This window comes from Bubalus kerabau, chromosome 12, assembly GCF_029407905.1.
Source record: "Bubalus kerabau isolate K-KA32 ecotype Philippines breed swamp buffalo chromosome 12, PCC_UOA_SB_1v2, whole genome shotgun sequence".
In the NCBI taxonomy this organism is placed as follows: Eukaryota; Metazoa; Chordata; class Mammalia; order Artiodactyla; family Bovidae; genus Bubalus; species Bubalus kerabau.
In genome coordinates, this window is record NC_073635.1 from 24,462,607 (window position 1) to 24,487,871 (window position 25,265).

The following is a 25,265-nucleotide window of genomic DNA, read 5'->3' on the forward strand; positions in this document are numbered from 1 at the left end:
AAAGACCCTCATGCTGGGAAAGATTGAGGGCAAGAGAAGAAGGGGCAACAACAACAATGCTCTAGAGCCCGGGAGCCACACACACCCTAGAGTCTCTGCAACAACAGAAGTCACTGCAGTGAGAAGCCTGTGCACTGCAGCTAGGGAATAGCCCCCATTCATGGCGACTAGAGAAAAGCCCTGTGCAGCAACGAAGACCGAGCACAGCACAGCCAGAAATAAATAAATAAATAAAAAGAACCAAGTTCAGCACTATACAAAGACACCAGTGTTGACCCATATTATAATACTGCAGCATGAGAACTGAGTATCTTAGAAGCAGAAAGGGTTTAGAGGCAATATACAAGTAATCCATCTAAGCAAGACATTCTTTATCTTGCAATGTCCCATAGATGGTAATTTGATTATCAAACTAAATTAATATCTTTTGTTCAGTTCAAATTTCTTTTTCTTAAAAGTAGTATAGTAATTATAAACCAAATAAAACAACTAAAATTATATCTGTATTAGACTAAATGTGCCTATCAAATATGGCCTTGATTTTCATGTTATTTATCACAAGATAAAATTCAACTATGGCAGACATGTACAAAAACTGCCCTGATATACTTACTTTGTAATCAGTATGCTGCATGGCAACTAGTTATTAGTTATAAATAATGAACAGCTTTGTAACTCTTCAGAATAAGCATTGCTTCTATGCAACCAAACCAGATGTTAGTCATTTTCCCTCTTGCTTTATTTTCATATGATTTTATTTATGTTCATGGTGAGCTATCAGGGGGAATGGAAATCTCTCCGTGATGGGGAAAAAAAAATCATAAATTAGAAACAGCCAGAAGATGGGCTTTAAACTGTACTTGGACACAAAAATTGGAAGCAGAATTGCCTGATAAAATTATGTTGAAAAAAGAGACTGCAAGTGTGACAAGATAATCAAGTAACAGATGTTAATAACTGGTATTTAAGGCTGTAATGCAAGTAAAGCTCTTAGTGCCTAGTACATACTAAATCTAAAACTAACTAGATAATTAGATAATGAAGTAAATGTCTATTCTTATTGTTACATTTTTGCTTTTGCAAACAGAAAAGGAAATTTGGATTCAGAACTCTGAGGAAGGAAAGAAGATGTACTTGAATAAGAACAAGATTTGAAACAGAAGCGGCTGAACACTGACTTAGCAAATCTGCACCACGAGACAGGTAAACCTGCAGATGGAGGATCTAGTCATACCCTATAGGGCACTAAACTAGCAGTTCCAGATATAAGAAGTTTGTGCTGTCATTGTCATAAATTATTTACTATCCGCAGTTGCAATCTCAAAATCACTTTCCAAGACTGATTCTCAAACTCTGCAACCCTCACTGCTTGGAATCACACAAACAGAAAATGAAAAACCTAAGTGTGTTTGTATGTGTCTGTGTATTGTGTATGCAACTGAAGTAAACTAAGTTAAGTATCAATCGGAGGAGAAATTTTTAAGTAACTTACTCTAAATTTATACCCTGAAGTAAAATATGTTTACTAAAAATATCTGCTGCTGCTAAGTCACTTCAGTCGTGTCCGACTCTGTGCGACCCCATAGACGGCAGCCCACCAGGCTCCCCTGTCCCTGGGATTCTCCACGCAAGAGCGCTGGAGTGGGTTGCCATTTCCTTCTCCAATGCATGAAAATGAAAAGTGAAAGTGAAGTCGCTCAGTTGTATCCAACTCTTCGTGACCCCATGGACTGCAGCCTACCAGGCTCCTCCATCCATGGGATTTTCCAGGCAAGAGTGCTGGAGTGGATTGCCACTGCCTTCTCTGATTAAAAATATCTACATTGTGTTATAAATGTTAACCTGATAAAAGGTTTATGATGCATTAAAAGTTAAGCGAAAGCTAAGACTCTCAGTCATGTCCGACTGTTTGCGACCCCATAGACTGTACCCTACCAGGCTCCTCTATCTGTCCATGGGATTTTCTAGGCAAGAATACTGGAGTGGGGTGCCAAGGAAAGCATAATATTCAATTAATCCAATGAAAGTGACTGGATAAAAAGTATGTGTATGTTTGTGTGAGAGACAGAAATTAAACGTAATTATATTTGGGAAAGCAATATAAAAATTTTATGTCCCAAAGTTTTATGTAAAAATTTGTCCTACTTTTTGGTTCAAAAATTAATATTTCTAGAATATCTCACAATGTATATTGCAAATAAGTGTATTAGAATGGGTGTATTGTGATATTCTTCCCTTTAGGTTCTAGCTGTAAAAATGTTCAGCCAAGTATTCAGTAAAATAGTCTTAAACAATGTAATCTGTACTCCTCAAGTTACTCATAGTTTAAAATTCACAATGCTCCAGAGCTGATTAATTACATATAAATTATGCTTTCTTTGTGTGCAACTCAAAAGATAATTATGGTTAATTGCATTGTGAGGGAATAAAAGTTGTGAGTCAGAGAATAGGAGCTCCTATTATATGAAATTAAGAATTTTAAAAGTTTTCAAAAATTATTTTAAAACCAATATTTGACTTGTAAAGACTCCTAATTAGCCAGCAAATTTCACATTGGCTCTGTCCACATTTAATAACATACATCTGCTCTTTGATTTCTTCTGAATGTTTTTCTATGTTAGAAAAACAGAAGAACCTGCATGATGTAAATGAATTCACATATCTTTTCCTACCCATCCCCAAAATTAAACCCATGCATAGACTATATATAATTTTTTCTCAATAATTTCTTTTAAGTTTTTTATTTTACCATAAGTATCCATTGCTTTTAAACCATTCATAATTTATTTACTAATGTTTTATAGATCTATAAACAAGTTTTGTTTAGAGGTTTTAAACTTTTTGTGGCATTTTACAGTCAATTTCAGGATAAATTGAGTTTCTCTCCATTCATGTGAGATAAGGCTCAGCTTTTCTGCTTCAGTGACAGACTGAAGTAATCGCTGTTTACCATGAAATTGCTCACCTGCAATTTACCTTTCGCTTTAGCGGCAAATTTATATGAGTTAATTTGGTAGTGAAGGTTCAAAATATGAACACATAATATACTTTGGATCTTGAATTAAATTATTAATTCTGAATTAGACAGAGGAAGCAACCCTATTATACAATTAATATTTTCTCTCAAATTGCCAGTTATTATAGCAAATGCATCTTTCCCATTGAAGCTTTTCACATGCAAGGTTGAACAGGGTAATATCTCTCCCATTATCCTATTGTCTTTATAAAATATATGCAGCCTGCTACCTAGGAAACCTGAGTGTAGGAGGAGCCGTTCTGAGAGATTGCACATGGCTCCAGTTGCCAAGGAAACCCGTGCCTTTTTTCCTGTAAATGTGCAGAGCAGTTTCCTTATTAGGAATTGGGTTAACTGTGTTCTCAAAGGAAAAGCTGAGTGAGGAAGGTAGTAAGATTTTTTCATACATATGAACTGAACCGTAAACTCTGTGTAAACTGTGATAAATTGGTTTTAGCATGTAAGTTTTAGTGATAAAAGTGAAGTTTTATGGAGTTTTCATCTGGCATAATTAAAAATATTCAAACATGCTAAATCTTGCCGTTAGAGCAGGGGAGCATACAGAAAATGAGTTTTTTTCTGAATAACGAATGGCAGATACTGACAATATATGATTCATAAAATACTTGTGTGTTGAATGTGCACTTTTTTAAATGACCTTACATAAAATTATTTTCCATGAAATACTTTTGTATGTAGCAATTCTAATTAATTCTTTACATTTAGCCCTCTTTTAAAAATCACTGTGTCATTATTGTGCTAAAAATTGCATTTATTTTATATTCTACTATTCTATGCTTTAAGCTTTTGGGGGGGTAATTAAAATACTTTAAAATATAAAATCCCAAGTCACATATTATAAATATTACATTAGCATGATCTATCACAATCTATCATCATTTATTAAGTCTTCACCTATTAAGCACACAAAACAACCGTGGTCAACATGTCTTAACAGTATTCTTCAAAAAGCTTTAAAGAGCCTTTAAAAACCCTTGGACTACAGTTCAAGAGATCACAGAGAGTCAGACACAACTGAGCGACTAACACACACACATGCAAGAAAAACACCCCCAAATGTGTTTTTCTTTGCATACTTAACAGGAGGTCATTTCTTGGAAACTTTAGCTTAGTTTTCTATGTTGAAGTATAATCACTGTGTCCTTAGGCATCCAACCTAAATGCAGACAGAGTTATATGCAAGTATTTTATTGCAAAAGTAAGTAGAATAGTTTAAGTTTCTTCCTCTTTGGAAATAATTCATAAAGAACCATAATTCTTTGACTATTCTATTGAGCAGCCACAGTGTGTGAAAGGAGGCACCCTCATATTTCTGGTAGATTCCTGTATATTGTAACAGCTTCTGTAGAATGCAATTTGGAAAATATCTTAAGTGCCTTAAAATGTCTTTTGTTTACCGTGGGCTCAGTAGTATAATTTTAATGCAACTTTCTAAAAATATAATATATGTATATATGTATAATATATGTATAAGGATAGTCATCACATCTTTTTTTTAATTAAATTTTAACATGATCATTGGTAAAATTATGATAATACTATATAACAGATACTATGCTGATATTCAGCCATTAAGTAATCATAGTGTAAAAAAATACACAATCACTTGGAAAACATTTATTAAAGAATAATAAGTGAAAAAGAAAAGATGAAAAAATAACAAAAGAAAATACTGGAAGTATATACACTAAAATGATAAGCATAAATAGTGTATTATCATCCCTTGTGTTTTTCTGTTTTACTTCTGCCAAGTTGTTTGCATTGACCAATCATTGCTTTTGTATTTAGAAAATGTCTTAGAGTGTTATAAAGGACAAAGTTTTTGAAGAGTTTAAGTGACATAGAGGGATACTTACAATATAATGTCAAAAGAAGAAAGGCAGCTTTGCACAATGTATTATAGATACAAACATCACAATGACAAAGCCCTGTTGTTAACCCCCATCTTGGAACAGCCATTTCCCAGAGATAAGTGGGACCACTTGTAGGAAGAGGACACAGCTCTTAAAGCCAGCTATGGAGCTGTGGGCAGAAGCAGCTACAGGGAGTTGATATGACAGAAGCACTAGAAGCATAGAATGCAAAATAAAAGTAAGAAACAAACCTCTTGTATCTTCCAGTTGAGAACAAGATAGTATTGAATGAGAAGCACCCATTTGTTACTTAAGGATTTCTATATGTGGAAAATTCAAATGATAGAAAGGCAGGTTTATACATAAGAATTTGGGGGAAGTGTGTGATTGGTTCTGATTTCATGTTTTGTTTTGTTTTACACTTATGCTATTTATGTATAAACAAACACATTTTTCTAAGATTTGAAAACCCAAAATATTTTCCTAATTAAAGCAACATCAAATTGTAGGATGTGGGGATGGCACCAGAATTTGATAAACTATAGCTGGCCACCAGGCTAATTGATATACGAATCCTAGACAGTTTTATATAACTTGCAATAGATGAGTCCTAAATGGTTTCACAGTGGAAACAGTGTCAGACTTTATTTTTTGGGGCTCCAGAATCACTGTAGATGGTGACTGCAGCCATGAAATTAAAAGACGCTTACTCCTTGGAAGGAAAGTTATGACCCAACCTAGATAGCATATTGAAAAGCAGAGACATTACTTTGCCAACAAAGGTCCGTCTAGTCAAGGCTATGGTTTTTCCTGTGGTCATGTGTGGATGTGGGAGTTGGACTGTGAAGAAGGCTGAGTGCTGAAGAATTGATGCTTTTGAACTGTGGTGTTGGAGAAGACTCTTGAGAGTCCCTTGGACTGCAAGGAGATCCAACCAGTCCATTCTGAAGGAGATCAGCCCTGGGATTTCTTTGGAAGGAATGATGCTAAAGCTGAAACTCCAGTACTTTGGCCACCTCATGCGAAGAGCTGACTCATTGGAAAAGACTCTGATGCTGGGAGGGATTTGGGGCAGGAGGAGAAGGGGACGACAGAGGATGAGATGGCTGGATGGCATCACTGACTTGATGGACGTGAGTTTGGGTGAACTCCAGGAGTTGGTGATGGACAGGGAGGCCTGGCGTGCTGCGATTCATGGGGTCGCAAAGAGTCGGACACGACTGAGCAACTGATCTGAACTGAAATGGTTTCACATCCATGCTTCATGTATAAGATTTATATTTGGAATACTAGTTGCTGGGTTTATGAAATAGCCTTCTCCCTACCAAGCATGCTGGCAATATATATATATATATATATATATATATATATATATATATAAAATATCCTTGAATGAAAGCATCTACCAAAAATTATAGCCTAATAGATAGAACAGATGAAAAGAACTTTGAGCAGAAACTCAAAGGAAAGATCTTTTCAGATCTTTGGCAGATCTATGGCAGACATGACATAAAGTATCAAATTTTTGTTTTTAAAGTCTGCAGAATTAGATATTAACATATAATTATTGAAAATTTAATAGCTCCAAATTCAAATGTGCAGTCCAGTGATTCCAGTAAATGCTGAAAGCAGTGACAAAAATCATACCATCATTACTTTTCAGAGATTCCAAAACAAGTAAAATGGGAAAATACATTATTTATCCCAAGATATATCTGTGGATCTCTACGTGCCAGAAATACCTGGATAATGAAAGGCACCCAGCAAGGAAGGCATAAATAAACACTATTGGAAAAAAATTAGCAGTAACTGGATGATTATTTTTCAGTTGTGTCCGAATCTGCAACCCTATGGACACAGCACACCAGGCCTCTCTACCCTTCACTGTCTCCCGGAGTTTGCTCAAACTCATGACCATTGAGTCATTGATGCCATCCAACCATTTTATCCTCTGTCACCCCTTTCTCCTCCTGCCCTCAATCTTTCACAGCATCAGGGTCTTTTCCAATGAGTCAGCTCTTTGATGATAGGAGGAACTAAAAAGTGATTGCTTAAAGCACCTTGATTGACCAAGATACTGCAGTGGATCTCATAAACTGGAAGAATATGTTTCTCCTATAACGTAGGAGGACCCATTTTAAAACCAATTCTAACTCTCACCTTGACGATGATGTTCTCAGACACTCTTGTACTGAAACCACTGGGGAAGCTTGTGTAGCCCTTCTGAATGTTTCTAGCAAAGCAAGCAAAGTTAGACTCATAGGAAGATACTAATGTTAACAGCTGGCTTTCTGGAGAAGGCAACCCTGCTCTGTAGTACTTGCTAATGTCAATGGTGTACATTCTCCCATCACAGCCAGTTATAAACTATCAATTGGACATCACTGAGTATAAAAAGAGGAACAAATCTGTGCCACTGGCTCTTGCCAAGTAGTAAGAGCCAGTCCCCTCCTATTAATGAGAGCTGTTTGCCCTTGAAGTTCTTAAAGAAGGCATTAGCAAAAGGCTGAGGAAACAAAAAGGCACTCACCCACAGTAAAATCAGCCCAGCTGGATTGCCTCATAGTTTTATGTTGGAATACTCCTCTTTTAAGCAGTAAAAGAAAATCAAGTTGAAAGTCTTTACCTAAATAGGAAGTAACGAATTTCCTAGACCTTGGTGTTCTCAGGTTGTCAGTAACCTAGATCCAGTGATAACATACAGATGACACAGACAAGTAGCTAATGTCTGCAAATAATTTGAGAAGTATGATAGCCTTAAAAATATATATCACTATAAACAAGACAAAAAAGTGAGATGATTAAAGACTCCCAGGAAAGATTTCTAACTCTTTTTTGTGTATTTTCAGGAGATGGCAACTCTGAATGGTAGCAGGGCCAGCCAGGCAGCCTCATGTGCATTTCAGATTTTAATTTTATTTAAGGTACTTGTTTGATATTGTTCAAGGTTTTTATAATATCTATTCTCCTGTAAAGTCAACTGAATAATCCATTGAGGTTTCCTATGAAGGAAACAGCCATACAAAATAAAATGAATTATATGATAGAATCAAATAAAATATTTTATGCATTTTAAAAAGAAATCCATGACACATATCAGATTTTATCAGAAAGATTGAGACATGCTCATATGACATGAAAAAGGCTGAAAATAGCAATACTCCAAGCTCCAAGAGGTTTCTCTAACTATAGTGCCAGGTTTAAAAAGTATAGTGATATATAAAAACTGTATATTTTCTCATATTGATGTTTTTATCAGACTTACCCTTTAGAATGTAAGTCTCATGAAACAGACCATCAGATTTGTTCACTTCTATATCTCTAGCTGTTAGCACTTCTCTAGTGCCCAGGAAAAAAGTAGTTGTTCCACAAATACTGTTGAATGAATATAGAATATAAAAGTAGGCAAAAAGTTCATAACACTTAAGTGAGATAATAAATACAAATATGGTTAATAAAAGGGCTTCACTTCCTTCAGTGACAGAAGTCCTAATCATCTAATGGTACAGGAACACTGTGTTTTTAGTTTAACAATAATATAAGCAATAATGTTTCATGACACTCAACTGGACAATTTAGAAATGTTAGTGGTGGATTTATAGTTGGTCTAATTCTCTATGGGTATTAATTGTGGTGCTGGAGAAAACACTGGAGAGTCCCTTGAATAGCAAGGAGATCAAGCCAGTCAATCCTAAAGGAAATCAGTCCTGAGTATTCATTGGAAGGTCTGTTGCTGAAGCTCCAATACTTTGGCCACCTGATGTGAAGAGACGACTCACTGGAAAAGACCCTGATGATGGGAAAGATTGAAGGCAAAAGGAGAAGGGAGTGGCAGAGAATGAGATGGATAGATAGCATCACCACCTCAATGGACATGAATTTGAGCAAACTCTGAGAGATAGCAGAGGACAGAGAAGCCTGGCATGCTGCAGTCCTTGCAGTTCCAAAGAGTCAGATATGACTTAGCAACTGAACGACACATCAACAAATTCCCATGGGTATTAATCTTCTGACCTTTCTAAACTGTCAGAGACTTCTTGCTCTTAAACTATATCTTGTAAATGTATTCTAACTACTAATTTTTTTCAACATATACTCTGCACACTTTCACATTTTAAGATCACATAAAACTACACAGAGATAGAAAATGTATCAATTAAATGAGCAATAACCAAGTAGATTTTAAAAAATATTCTCTCCACTAAATTAAATAAGGAGTTAACCCATCTCAGGACCAAAAAAAAAAAAAAAAAAACACCTAAAAATAAAAATGAAAAATACAAATATGTATAGAAATATGTTGCTTTTGTTATTGCATGCATGCTAAGTCGCTTCAGTCATGTCTGACTCTGCGACCCCATGGACAGCAGCCCACCAGCCTCCTCTGTCCCTGAGATTCTCTAGGCAAGAATACTGGAGTGGGTGGCTATTTCCTTCTCCAAGGCATGCTAAGTCACTTCAGTCATGTCTGATTCTGTGTGACCCTGTGGACAGCAGCCCATCAGGCTCCTCTGTCCATGGGATTCTCCAGGCAAGAATACCAGAGTGGGTTGCCATTTCCTTCTCCATGCTTTTGTTATTAGGAAACTCAATATTTTAAAATAAATGTAAAGATGTTAATCTTCACAAGTCATCATAGAAATCCACACTGCAACATGCAATGATAATTTTTATTTTTGTTACATAGGCAAAAGCTGATTATAAAACTTGATAAATTGCAGTTCTTACTGGGAAAAGTACACTTTGCTGTGTATAGGATTAAGAATTTTTAAAATTTATTTGGAATAAAATTTGATTGCTTTTATTAAAATTGAAAATGTGGGTATATGTTGAGCAATTTTTGTAGGTTTCCCCAATATCTGTATGGGCTTCTTAATTTGGGAGAACCCAAGACCACACCTCTTGCACAAAAGCATTATATATTATATATTACATTTTAATTTCTCATATTTTCATGCTTTCCTTTTCCATATTTCCATCTCATCATATATTATCATATGTTATTGCCATATGTTTAATTAAGTCTGTGAAAATATTCTTATTAACAGCTTTATGTTTTACATTTTTCTTGGACTAATTATAATATCTAAGTGTCTAAGAGCTGACTACAATGTACTTCTTTTTCTTTTAATGATAGGTTATATATTTGTTTTCCTTTGTACATTTGATCATTTTGTTTTATAAGCTGGACACTGCATTAATAGTTGTAGGGCATTTGAATGACATTAAATTCCTTTAAAGTGTGTTGAATTTTGTTTTGGCAGATAAATGGCTGGTGGATAATATTGGTCTTGTCAAACTTGGATTCATTTGCTGTTAACATATTGGCTGAAGACATGTTAATATGTCTTTTGTTACCTGAACATCATTGACTGAATACGTTTCAATATTGAAAACGTTTCAATATTCACTTACGTAACAAATCACTGGCCATAGGCATTAGTTCTGCAAAAGTCCGCCAGTCAATCATTTGTTAAGGTATATCTATTTTGTTTTTGAACTTAGTCCTATGGTTAGGCCCTTACTCTTGCATGTGATCTTTACAGATAAAGATAGAGCTAGAGATATCAATCTATAGAAATAGATCAGATATCCATCTATCTGTATCTATATCTATATCTCTACCTAGTCTTTCTGGACTTTCAACTGAAGGCCAGTGTGCTGAGTAATTTCTTTCTACTCTGGGTGAACCATAACTCCAGTGTCCCCCAGCCCTGCTGACCCCTCCTTAATCACTTTTCTGTCCCACAGTAGCCATCCTCGGCTAGGAATCCCAGAGATTCGCCTTTTGCTCTTTGAGCCTATCCATTGGCCAAGGCTGGAATAAATTCATGTCGGCTTATAGCTAACCTTCTTCTCAATAGCTCTCCTCTCAGATTCCTTTCAATGCAAATTCTATCTCCTTACTCCAGTAAGACTTCTGCCTGGGCTTGTCTCCATCTCCCTGCTCTGTGTCAGTAAAGTACCCCTAGAAGAATGTGGGGCGATTGTTGGGCAGTCTTATGGTTCACATCGCTTATTTATCTTTCTTCAGAGATCACTGTCCCCAGCCGCCTCTTTTTCAATGCCTGCAAATAGTGATTCACACACTTCATACAGTTTTACAGGTGTTTCTGTTGGAATGCCAAATCCTGAACCAGTCACTCTTTCAAAGCAAAAATATCTTTTAGCTCTTTTTGAGATACAGAAATTAAGAAAAGCTATTTACTTATCATGACAAAGTAAGTGATAAATAGAAATTAATTTTAACACATGTCTTCTTACTGTATATCCAAGATATTTCTATAAACATAGCTGCTTTGCAAATGAGTAGCACTAGAAAAATATGGAGTGGGGCAGGTTTTCTAACTCAGTGGTATACAGCCTTATTAATGGAATAATAAAATTGCAAACATTTTGTAAGAAATAATTTAAATTTTGTGATACTGTTCACGTTTTCCTAGATATTAAACACATCCACAGCAACAATAACAATATTAATTATCTCCTAGACTTAACATTTCATAAAAACAATATATGATCAGCAAGATTATATTAATAAACATCATTTTAAATAAAGGAGAATTATGGCAAATGAATAAATTTCATTTTATAAAAGTCTCACTTTATTTTACTTTATCTCTTCTTAGACATAAAGTGGAGTAAACTTCAAAATGTACAAAAGTATCCAAAAGCACATGTTTGGAAATAACTGACAAAGCATTTTATTTTAAAAAAATCATCATTTTAGTGCTTTCTGTGTCAGAAAGCATTCTTAGTGCTTACAGTTATTAATTCATTTAAACATCATAATTATGTAATGAATCAGGTCCTATCATATTACTCACTTTTTTATAGATAATGAATCTGATGTGTGAAAAATGAAATATTTTACCCAACATCACCCAACCAATAAGTAAGCAGAGCTAAAATTGTCACTCATAAAATCAGGTTATTAAACTTTGCTTCTTTATTCTGATTATTCCTTTTCAAATAGAAATGTGAGGGGGAGAAACAGACATATGCTATGAATAATGTTTCTGAAGCTGTTTTTCCAATTGATTTCAAATAGATACACATTTTCCCAAAATATACTATTGTGTTGGAAGAGATACTTTACTTTAATTTTTCAATTCTTGAAATTTTGTCTCAGATAAAATAATCACTCACTATATAATGGGGAAAAGGGGCATTTTTTTCTGGTTCTGCATTTCTAGTCATAAATGAAGGTTGCTATTTGAGAGTATGTCATTAAAATAGATAATATTCACTGCAAACAGATATAATTCAGAAGGTTAAAATTCCAGTTAAGATTAGTCTTTAAAGTATAGCCCTTTTACAAAATTAATCTAAATAAATTTATGGTGCAAAGAAGCATTGAAATAGCTTCTTGGAAGGAAGGAAGTCATGCATCAAAGAAAAGGACCATAAAGTGCTCAAATGCAAATAAAATGTATTGATTCACGGTAGTAGCTTCTGAGTAAGAAGAACAGAAAAAAATGAGATTCTTCCAGTTTCTATTTTATGAGAAAATCAAGTGTATGTCCTAATCAAAATGTATTCATTAATAAATATTCAACAATTTAAATAACAATTGAAAATGATTATAAGTTGCAGTTTATTATTGAAAATTGCAACTATTAAAAATAAGACAGAATAATTTGGCAAGAGTTATATTTAAATATCTAGATGTTTTATGCGTTAGTCATATTTCTAATCTCTTAGGAAGAAGACATTTAGATGATCTAAATGAACTTAACCAGATGGAAATGACTGATATTCTCAGATATTGGTATAAAAAAATAAAACCTTTCATTTACTTGGAATCTAAACAAGTTGGAAGCAAAAATAATTAGAATATTTTGCTGCACATGCAAAAATTAAGCTTTCACATCAAGATTTTTCTCAGTGACTACCATAGGCAAACCATTGGCAAAATAAAGTCAATATACAAAAGGCTTCTTCACCTATGTATTTAATGGTACCAGACTATCAGAATGGCTCTAATACAATTTTCCAAAGCAGGACAATGTCATGGCTGAACTTCAGCTCCTAAATAAATCCTGTATTAGAGTTTCTCACGCAGCTATTGTTTTTTAAAATTTTTATTAGGTTATAGTTGCTTTCCAATGTTGTGTTAGTTTCTGCCATTCAGCAAATGAATCAGCTATATGTAGACATATGTCCCCTCCTTTTTTGATTTTCTTCCCATTTGGATCACCACGGAGTGTTGAGTTGAGTTCCCTGTGCTATACAGTAGATTCTCATTAGTCATCTGTTTTACACATAATAGTGTATATACGTCAATCCCAATCTCCCAGTTCATCCCACCTCTTCTTTCTCCTCTTGCTGTCCATATGTTTGTTCTCCACATCTGTGTCTCTATTTCTGTTTTACAAATAGGTTCATCTGTACCATTTTTCTATCTTCCACATATATTAAGTAAGTCAGAAAGAGAAAAACAAATATCATATAATAATGCAGCTCTTTTGAAATGGTAGCCTATACCTAGCCCTTCAGAACTGCAACTAGCCTATTTGCTTTACAATCAGGAAGGGAGTGGAACTGGATCAACAAACATGCATTGCCATATAGGATTGGCTTGAGTCACCTGCCCGTTCAGATGGTGAAATGAAATCTATCAATCCTAATGCAATATTCTGAATGTGGACTCATCATAAGCTAATCATAATTCATATACATTTACTGTATCTCATTGTGTTGTCCTTGGAAAATTCAGTTTCATATAGTGAATACTTTAACTTCCACTCTAGCAAAATGACCATTGTAAACCATTGAAACACCCGTGCAAGTGGAAACTAGTTTGTGGCAGTTATGTGTCTTGAAAGGAAAGTCTTTTGGATTTTTTTTTTCAGGCTCTATTTGCTTTTCTTCCTTGCCAGCTCACTGTCTTCTGCCCAAGAACTAAATGAAGGATTTTCTCAGCTTTGGGTCCTAAGCACTTTTATTATTTGATTCTTCATTCGCAGCTTGGGAAATAACATCAATAACCATGATTTCAATTATTGTATACATGTTAACAAATCCCCAATTCATATTCCTACCCAAGAATTCCACTTTTAGCATCACACTCATATAGAAGTGTCCATTAAACATTTTATTTAGATATTTCAAAAATATTCACTCTCAATCTGTCTGGATAAAGTTCGAAGAAATTAATGTAAGCAAATTCTGTGCATTCCTCTTTTTCACTTTTGTAGCTCCTAAAGAAGACTCTGAATCAGCCTGCTTTTATCTTAAGACTTCTTTTAGTCTAATTTAAATAAAGGAAAGAGAACAAGAACCAAAAGGAACCAAATTGGGTTAAGATTATTTTATATTGTGTAACAGAGAATCTAACCAGAGAACATGAACTGATACAGAATTTGGGATGATGAAGACAGAAGAGACAGAAGTCAACATAACCATTTGGGGAGAAAATTTTGTTAGGATATTGATAATTAGCTTGAGAGAGGTTTGGAGGCAGTGGCAGCTACTTTTGTGAAGGCTATTGTGAGTGGCAGAAATCTGGGTATAAGATACATTTTTAAGTTTTCCTGGACATTATTAAATGATGCTTCTCCCCAAATTAAAGATTGAATTTTCTGTACATTATATTGTTTTTAATAGTGTTCTTTCTTCAAATCCATAGTTCAAAGAGCCAAGGCCATTATATTTGATTCATGTGCTTTGTCAGTTAGGATCCATTTTAAATTCATATAAAAGAAAACTCAAAGTAGCAATATCTGAAACAGCTAAACATTTAATTCTCTGTTTTAAAAAATAAATCTAGAGGTACATAGTTCAAAACTGGCATGGAAAACTCTAGGTATACCAGGGATCTAGGCTTCTTTTATTTTTCCTTCTATCACACTAGCTCTGGCTAGAACTGTGGTCACAAAGACCTCCTCATTTCAGACAGCAGGAAGGGATAGAGCTGGTTACATTCAAGTAAGTAGCCCTACTAGAAGTCCTATTCGATTCAACACTTACAATGTCATCTCAATGGCCAAAATCTACTTACATGACCACAACTGCTCAAAGTAAAATAATCTAGTCTTTCTTCCAAGAGACAAGATGCTCAGCTAAGAACTGGGCTTCAGTTACTAAGGAAATAACAGATCTTCAATAGATAACAAGTTGCTTCTGCCACATATGCACAAACCTGAATCTATCATCTCTCCTGCCTTGAAACCAGCTTTTCTATCAAGGTTCTCTGTCTCGAGAAAACCACTCAGTTGCTCAAGACAGAAACCCAAGAGCTATCACTGGCTGAATTTATTTATTACCCATCTTCCTCACCTCTAATCCCAATTAAACACCGTGGCTTACTCAACAACTCTTTTCATTTTCTGCAATTATTACAACCATCCAAGTCTAAGCCATAATTCCTTCTTCTCTCATCAGGGTTTTGAATGTAGGCTTAGAAATGAACTCTGTGCCTGTGGCTTTTCTTTCCTCCCTCCATCACTCAATTTCCTTCTACAGAGCAAAGACAGTATTCCTTTGTATAAAGTAAGTCTCATCATTCTACTTCCCAAATAAGATCACTCAAGGACATCCCATTATTTAGGCAAGTGTTCCATATCTACAAAATGTACTATATAGACATGCATATTATGAAATCCACTTTACTATTGTGAAATGTAACAGTTCTCTGCTAAGTTGTTAAAAATTACAAGTTTTACAAGAAAATCTGACAAAGGTTCTTATTACTTTTATATTTCAGGGAGCTAAGTGGAAAAGAGGGATCATTTTTATAAGTCCACTTTTTTAAGCAATGAGGGGTGAGAACCTGAAGCCTATAAATATTTCAGAGTTCCCTAAGCACAAACATAACAATATTTTCACAATTTATCCATTCAGGGATCCAACAGAATGCTACAGAACCACTGCCTCAGGTCTTAAAGATGGTAGAAGGTGAGGGTAATTGTCAATAGACAATTAGCCTTAAGTGAACATTTCCCAGTGTATAATCAGCTGAGAGGGCAATTTCCATTCCATTTGGGTGAATTCTGATCCCTGAATCTTGCTGGAAGCGAAAGATTTATTTTTCTAAAAACAACTCCTTAACAGCAGGCCTGCCAGTCATTTTTATATGCGCAGCTTACAAGCCTTAATGTAAGCTCTGAAAGGAGGCATTCTTACAAGTTCACAGCAAGAAAATTCCCATTAAAGGCAAGTGAATATTGTGAATTGCTTTTAAGCATATATTGAATGCAGACTTCAGAATTCTGAAAGAAGACTCAGACAAGACTTTCATAAAGGAACACACAAGTATAATGTAAGAAGCCAGACCAAAATGTATACACCCAACCACAGGATGATCCCCTGGAGAATGGAATGACAACCCACTCCAGTATTCTTATCTGGAGCATTCCATAGACAGAGAGGCCTGGCAGGCCATAGTCCATGGACTCACAGAGTCAGATAAGACTGAGCGACTAACACTTTCACTTCAACCATAGGTTGACATATCCACCCTCATAAACATTATGATAAAATAAGACATAATTAAATATATATGCCCTCTTCCCATGCAAAGTACACACAAAAGAAGGGAGGGATAAAGAAAATGGATTTTTATAACACAGTGTGTTATTGTAGTAGTCAAGAATTGCATCAGTGATCAGACACAAGACTAGGCATCATTTTTTTGCTCAGTTAAATCTAAAGATGCAAAGATGTACCCAGTCCAGGAGTATATGATTTTTGTGTTTTCTGCTTTCCTTGAGCAAATGACTTTCATTTTAAAGTCATTGTGTTGTTCAAAAGAGTGTCTGGAACTCCAGCCATATGTATTAGGGAGCAAGAAATGAAGAGAGGGAAATAGAGATTTTTGTCATTTTTTCCTTTCCCCTTTGTAATGAGCTTCTTCAGAACCCCATTCCACAATTTCTTCTTATATCTTACCGACCAGCTATATTTGCATAATCTTACCCAGCTTCTAAGAGGCTGGGAAATTTAGTCTTTGGGCTGGAGCATTCCTTCCCTGATAAAATCTGATTTTTTTTTTTTTTTTTTTTTTGGCTAGAGAAAAAAAACAAGTAATGAGAATAGATATTGAATTGGCAAACTTGTAATAATAATAACAAGGTGCAACAGCAGTCTTGACCACAATGGGAACTAGGTGAGTGCAAAATACTATGTTCTTTCAGTTATCCATCCCTTCATTATTGCATCCTTTCAAAAACACTTACTATTCTCAAATATATACCAAGTGCTACACTACAATATACAGAAACAAATTCCTGCAAAGAAATGCCTAATATAGTGATAAATAAAAAGAACACTACAATAAAATGTAGAACTATGTCTGTGAAATAGATAAAAACAAGTAGCTGAATTCATTCACTTATTCATTTTATCATCAAAATATCCAGTAATTGCCAAAAAGATGTGTCAGGTTTTATTATGCACTGGTAATATTCCATAAATAAGTTAGACTCCTTTCTTCTGTGACTTAAGCTAAGTGTCAAAGTTTTTCCTTTTTTTTTCTTATTTTTTTATTTTGGATTCTGGTTTGGTTTCACCTCAAACCAAACCAATTCAAACAGAATCTAAGTGAGATCCATATATGGATTTTATTCAATTACCCAGGAAATTCTAATTAGCAACCAAGATTGAGGTCCACTTGTCAAGAGCAGCCAGTCTCAATCAGGGGCAGTTTTTCTCCCCAAGGACATTTGGTCATGTCTGGATGTTAAAACAGGATGGAGGTAAGTGCTACCAGCATCTAGTTAGAAGCCAAGGATGCTTCTACAATGCACCGGAGCGTTCTCTCTTCAACCCCATCCCCCAAGTAAGACTCATCCAGCCCCAAATGTCAAGAGTGCTAAAATCAAAACATCACTTGTCTAGAGGGCTGAACTGCCAAGGGAACTGGCAATTATAAAACAGGGCATTCACAGAAGTTATAAATACTACTGTGCATTCAGGAGATATATTTCTCCCCAGCAGGCTTCTCAGAAGAAGTAAGATCTAGCTGGTAGGATTCAGTCATGCTAAGGTGTGAGGCGGAGCATGAACCAAGAGAAAAAATGTTACAGCCCAGAGACCAGGGTATCTGTACCCCTAAAGGTGGAAGAAAGAAGCCAAGTGCAGTGCCGTAGATAAAGAGGCTACTGAATTGGACAGAGCAGGGGTACACTCATGGGATGGTGGCTTTAGAGGGCAGATACCACCTAGAATTGGCAATGTTGTCATACTTTTCTTTAACTTATAATTCTTAAGATCTCCCTCCCCCCACCTTTTTTTTAACAAGAAGCTGTTTTTAAAGCTTTTTTTTTTTTTTTGATTGGGACCATTTTTAAAGACTTGATTGAGTTGTTACACTATTGCTTCTGTTCTATTTTTTAACCCTCAAGCAGGGCTCAAACGCCCAACCCCTGTGTTGGAAGGCAAAGTCTTAACCCCTGGACTGCCAAGAAAGTCCTTCTAAGTCCCTTTGATTTTGTTGATTATTAAGTAAAAGAAAGAAAGAAATCATCAAGATGAAAGGATAAATAATTTAGCTTTAAAAGATATTTGCATTGGAGTAAAAGTGAACAGGTGTTTCCTTTCAATAACTCTTCTAGTCATGTCTTTCTTCTTAAACACCATATTTTACTCCCACTGGTATTTCTTTTTTCAAGTACCCTTCTTGAGAATTTTCTGCCACTTTGAACATAACTCTAGTAACAATGTCACTGATAACAATAGCTAACATCTTTTGAATGCTTGTAGTAAACTCTCTACTTGTATAAAGTTATCCAATCCCCACAAAAAAAAATGAACAAATAAAAAAAACAACAGCAGCAGCAACACAATGAATGTTAGGAAGGTTAAATAATTTTGCAAAGTTCATAGAGTTGATTGGTGATAAATCTATGTATAAATCCGACCTCTGAAGTTTAAACAGTTAGGGATTATGTTATATTCAATTCCATAAAGCATAGAAGTTTAGGATCAGTTCAGTTCAGTTCAGTTCAGTCACTCAGTCGTGTCCGACTCTTTGCGACCCCATGAATCGCAGCACGCCAGGCCTCCCTGTCCATCACCAACTCCCGGAGTTCACCCAAACTCACGTCCATCGAGTCAGTGATGCCATCCAGCCATCTCATCCTCTGTCGTCCCCTTCTCCTCCTGCCCCCAATCCCTCCCAGCATCAGAGTCTTGTCCAATGAGTCAACTCTTCTCATGAGGTGGCCAAAGTACTGCAGTTTCAGCTTCAGCATCATTCCCTCCAAAGAAATCCCAGGGCTGATCTCCTTCAGAATGGACTGGTTGGATCTCCTTGCAGTCCAAGGGCCTCTCAAGAGTCTTTTCCAACACCACAGTTCAAAAGCATCAGTTCTTCCGCGCTGAGCTTTCATCACAGTCCAACTCTCACATCCATACATGACCACAGGAAAAACCATAGCCTTGACTAGATGGACCTTTGTTGGCAAAGTAATGTCTCTGCTTTTCAATATGCTATCTAGGTTGGTCATAACTTTTATTCCAAGGAGGAAATGGAGTACGTCAAGGCTGTATATTGTCACCCTGCTTATTTAACTTATATGCAGAGTACCTCATGAGAAACGCTGGGCTGGAAGAAGCACAAGCTGGAATCAAGATTTCTTGGAGAAATATCAATAACCTCAGATATGCAGATGACACCACCCTTATGGCAGAAAGTGAAGAGGAACTAAAAAGCCTCTTGATGAATGTGAAAGTGGAGAGTGAAAAAAAGTTGGCTTAAAGTTTAGGATCATGTTACTATAAAACAATCAAAAATATGTGTTGAGAAATTTAAGTAGATCCTATTGCCTTTAGAGAAAACTCAAGAAATTCATAGTTAGTCATAAAGCAGAGAAATTGCTGTTTTCGTGCTGCTGTTTTTCATAATTAAACTAATGTGACTCTAATAGCTTTCAGGATTTATGTTCCAAAGAATTTCATTCAGAGAATCTTATTCTCATCAGAGATACATGAATTGCATGTCTTTTCCTCCTGCCAAACTCGACTATAATCTTATTTTTCAGCTCAATCCTAATCCACCTTGTTTAACTGATTTATCCAAATATATTAGTTATATCAGACCTAATCTTATGCAATGATTTTTTATTAAATCTTTAAAAAATTTTCAGCTTTAATGAGTTTTATTTAACAAATAAAATTATAAGATATTTAAAGTGTACCTTATGGTGATTTTTAAACTTAATTTTTAAATGTTACTTTCCACATACAGTTGTTAGAAAATATTGGCTCTGCTCCCCATGTTGAACAATACATCCTTGAACCTGTCTTATACCCAATGGTTTGTAGAATATTAAATCTGTTTTTATAGATACTGTCCATTTCTGTAAATAAATAAAGCAACACTTATTTAACCATCTTATTAAATTTTTTAACAAAAAGCTTTGCTCAACATTATAATACATTCCTTTAGTTTATTTGAAATAAAGTTTGACAATGATTCTAATGCTTTCTGCTTTCACTTAAAATAGCATGAGATATTTTCCTGGACTATCTGGATGCACCCAAAGTAATCACAAAAATCCTATCACTGCAGAGAAAGAATGTCCAAACTGATAATTAATTATATCACTCTGTGATATATGCAAGACTGATCAGCTCTTGCTGGCTTTCATGTAAGGAGATCATGAGCCAAGAAAATTGGGAGCCATGTCATAAAATGAAGAGAAAAAAATGGCTAAAAGAGTATAACCCAATGTGAACTCTGTTTGTAAAAAATTTTATTGAAGTATAGTTAATTTACAAAGTTTAGTTAGTTTCTGGTGTAAAGCAAAGGGTTTCAGCTGTATATATAAATACATATATATATATTCCTTTTCAGATTCTTTTTCATTATGGTTTATTACAGCATATTGAATATTGTTCTCTGCTATAATAGTAGGACCTTGCTGCTCATCTGGTTTAAATATAGTAGGTTGTATCTGTAATCCCAAACTCTTAACTTTGTACCTCCCAAACTTTATCCGTGCCCCACCTTCTTTACCCTTTGCTAACTGTAAGTTTGTTTTCTATATCTGTGAATCTATTTCTTTTCTGTGAATAAATTCACTTATATCCTATTGTAGATTCCACAGATACTGGAACATATGGTATTGTGTTTCTAATTTACTTCACTTAGTATGATAATCTCTAGGTCCATTCATGTTGTGGCAAATGGCATTATTTCATTCTTTTTATTGGCTGAGTAGTATTCTCTTGTGTGTGTGTGTATATATATATATACACACATCACATCTTCCTTATTCAAATCATTTAGGTTGCTTCCATGTCTTGGCTATTATAAATAGTGCTGCTATGAATATTGGGGTACCTGTATCTTTTTAAATTAGAGTGTTCATCTTTCCTGGATATATGCCCAGGAGTGAGATTGCTGGATCATATGGTAATTCTATTTTTAGTTTTCTGAGGAATCACCACACTATTTGTCATGGTAGTACACCAATTTACCTTCTCATCAACAGTAAATTCTATTTTCAATATTTATTTATTTTTAAATTTTTGGTTAAAATGAGAAATATATTTTATGAAAATCTTAATTAATATTCTGCTATTCAATCTAGAAATCAAATTCATCAAAATATAAATTCTGTTACTTTGGTTGTGGTAAAATGTATATCAAGTATTTTTTATACATTATGTTATATTTTTTAACATGAAAATGAAATGAAGAGGATGTATGCATATTGATTCATACCATAAACCACAAATCAGGCACAATTTCTTGCTTGAAATAATGAATGCATTTGGGTTTTGACTATAAATGCATCTAAGTGGTTTTTAAAGTCTAATGACATGAGATAGTTCATTTGTACTTTGTTAATGTACAACATTAATGATGTCTACAATTTTAAATGCATTAAACTGTGGTTGATTATCTCCCTGTGTACACATTCCAGTTCTGAAATTTAATTGAAGCTCAATAATGTACTGCATTTCTGTCCTTTTTTTCAATTATTCTATTATGCAGATCTAATGTGAAGGCAGATCAAGGTTGCATTTGAACATTATTTCTTGCTTTTAAAAGCAGAATTATATTGGGTTTCTGATGGGAGAGATTTTCTAAATGGAGTAACATTTACAAAAAAAAAATGTAGGTTTCTATTATTAAGAATTAAGCTCCGAGAAAATCTCATAGAAAAGAAAGTACACTTTGCATGTACTATTAGAAGCAAAGTGCAAGGTGGAATCTTAGAAATCATTCATTCTAAACCGTTCATTTTTCAAAGAAGGTTATTACCTTGCAGATAAACTTAGCACCTAAGATACCGATCCTGTTAGTGATTATATGACAACTGTAATTCATGTCTTCTAAAGTCTTGTAAAATTGGTTTAAAAAAACTTATAGTTAAGAAGAAGGCAGTTAAAGTACACAGGAAATAAAAGTTCAAATATCTACTGCTTTAGTTAAAATCTACTATGCATGTTCACTGCTATGGGAGTTTGGACTGTGTCAGATTGGTTAGTCTGGGACTTTATTTACTGGAACATGCTTCCCTGTAAGGCTCCGGATTGGAGTTTACCTTAAGAGACATCAGTTCAGTTCAGTTCAGTTCACTTCAGTCAGTCAGTCGTGTCCGGCCCTTTGCGACCCCATGGACTGCAGCATGCCAGTCTTCCCTGTCCTTCACCAACTCCTGGAGCCTACTCAAACTCATGTCCATTGCGTTGGTGATGCCATCCAAGCATCTCATCCTCTGTCATCCCCTTCTCCTTCCACCTTGAATTTTTCTCAGCATCAGGGTCTTTTTCAAGGAGTCAGTTCTTCATATCAGGTGGCCAAAGTATTGGAGTTTCAGCTTCAGCATCAGTCCTTCCAATGAATATTCAGGACTGATTTCCTTTAGAATAGACTAGTTGGATCTCCTTGCAGTCCAGGGGACTCTCAAGAGTCTTCTCCAACACCACAGTTCAAAAGCATCAATTCTTCGATGCTCAGCTTTCTTCACAGTCCAACTCTCACATCCATACATGACTACTGGAAAAACTATAGCTTGACCAGACAGACATTTGATGGCACAGTAATGTCTCTGCTTTTTATTATGCTGTCTAGGTTGGTCACAGCTGTTCTTTCAAGGAAAAGCATCTTTTAACTTCATGGCTGCAGTCACCATCTGCAGTGATTTTGGAGCCCCCCAAAATAAAGTCTGACACTGTTTCCACTGTTTCCCCATCTATTTGCAATGAAGTGATGGGACCAAATGCCATGATCTTAGTTTTCTGAAGGTTGAGTTTTAAGCCAACTTTTTCACTCTCCTCTTTCACTTTCATCAAGAGGCTCTTTAGTTCTTCAATTTCTGCCATAAGGGAGGTGTCATCTGCGTATCTGAGGTTATTGATATTTCTCTTGGCAATCTTGATTCCAGCTTGTGCTTCATCCAGCCTGGCATTACACGTGATGTACTCTGCATATAAGTTGAATAAGCAGGGTGACAATATACAGCCTTGATGTACATGGGGGAGATTAACGAAGTCACAGTCCATATTCTCCAAAGGCCATCATGCTTAGATGCAGAGATAGACAGATGTAGCATGTTGGTAGCTTCTGGTTTGCCTATAGTCCCCTTTGTTCTACATCCAGCTATTTTTGCAACCCATTGGCCCTGATGACTAATTGTGACCCCAATATCTTCACAAATGAGAAACAGACATGGCAGAGCATTTGAGGATCCTATTGATTCCAGAAGCTTTTGATGGGGCCAGTTTAAGGTGGACTTACGCATTTAGTTTTGGCCTACATATCTCTCCTCTTTATTGCACATTAATAACTACTTTAGAACAGTTTCTGAATGTTGGTTGTGCACCTGTGCCAAGTGAGGTAGAGTCATCCTTCTATTGTGTTTCACAAAGCAAAACTATAAGCCAATGGACCACATGTTTTGGGCCATCCTACCGTAAGGATTGACGCAGGAACCAGGATACAGGAAAGAGATGAGGAAAGAGGTCCTTACCATTAAATATTCTTGGTGAATTGCCTTCACAAATGTTATATAAACCTAGTAATAATCTACTGTGTGGGTCAAGCTGTAGGCAAAAAAAAAAAAAAAAGAATGAGATTTTTCACTGCGTGTTTAAAAGGATGATAACAGCAAGTTTACTGTTAGTAATGCTTGTGTGTGCTAAGTCACTTCAGTTATGTCTGACTCTTTGCAACCCCATGGACTATAAACTGCCAGGCTGCTCTGTCCATGGGATTTCCTGGGCGTGAATACTGCAGTGGGTTGCCACTTCTTCCTCCAGGGGATCTTCCTGGCCCAGGGATTGAAACCGGGTCTCTTATGTCTCCTGCGTTGGCAGGTGGTTAGCTAGTAATGTTTGAACCAGCCAAACAATAGCAGCCTTGGAGTGAAACTAACTACTTAATGAGAATAAGAGTTCTTATACAACTAAGTAGTTGTAGGTGTGTGCAAGGCAGTACATCCTGGAGGTAGCACACTTGCTTTGGAATCAGGCACACCTCGTTCAAATCCAGACCCTATTACTAATAAGCATGTGTCCTTGAATGAATTATTTAACTATTCGGAGCCTTTATTACCATATGTTTAACATGGATTCTGTAAGAATATGGTTTTGTTTCATCTGTGAGACTAGGAAGCAATATACGAAAGGTGCTTAGCATAGATCTGACATAGCAATTATCATTAACTTGGGAAGTATCATATGAGACAAGGGACTGTGGCTTTTCTCATGTAATCATATAGGAATATCTGTATCCACTTGCAGCAATGTAGAAAGATTGGATTAACAGATAACAGAGTTTCAAGGGCAACAAGCCTTTATAAACCACTCCACGTCTCTGATTCCCACAGTTAGAAATGAAATAACTATGGATAGGAATGAAAAATGTATCAAATGGCCTGAAAGCAGCAATAATTCAATAAAAACATAAAAAGTAAGGCTGAGTAGTTTATAATTATCAGTTACTAAGTTGAAAGTCATTACATTCAAAGGCCTCAGGGGAAATTATTTCAAATTAGGAAAGGACCATAAACTCTTGGAGAGAGAAAAAGAATAAAATTAAAGATAAGCAATTATATAAGGATTTTTTTTCATTCTTGTGCTTCTGGTCTATGCAATCATTTTGCATTATTGGCTATCCATTAATTCCATTCCTAAATAAGTCACCCTGAGAAGCTTACTGCATTCTTTCCATTGCTAAATACATAGAAACTTTGAAGTTATATTGTGAAGGAAAACCTCCAACTTTCTTTTAAATGTAGCCTTAACAATTATTGATTTCCTCTTAAACACTGAACACTTAAATATTATAACTGAAAGTCAATAAAAATAGATGAATGATTTGAGACCATCTTAAAATGATCCACAATCCGAAAAGGAACTAGAAACCTCCAGTTTTTTATTTGATTAAAACCAATGGCATGTGTTTGCATTTTTTAAAT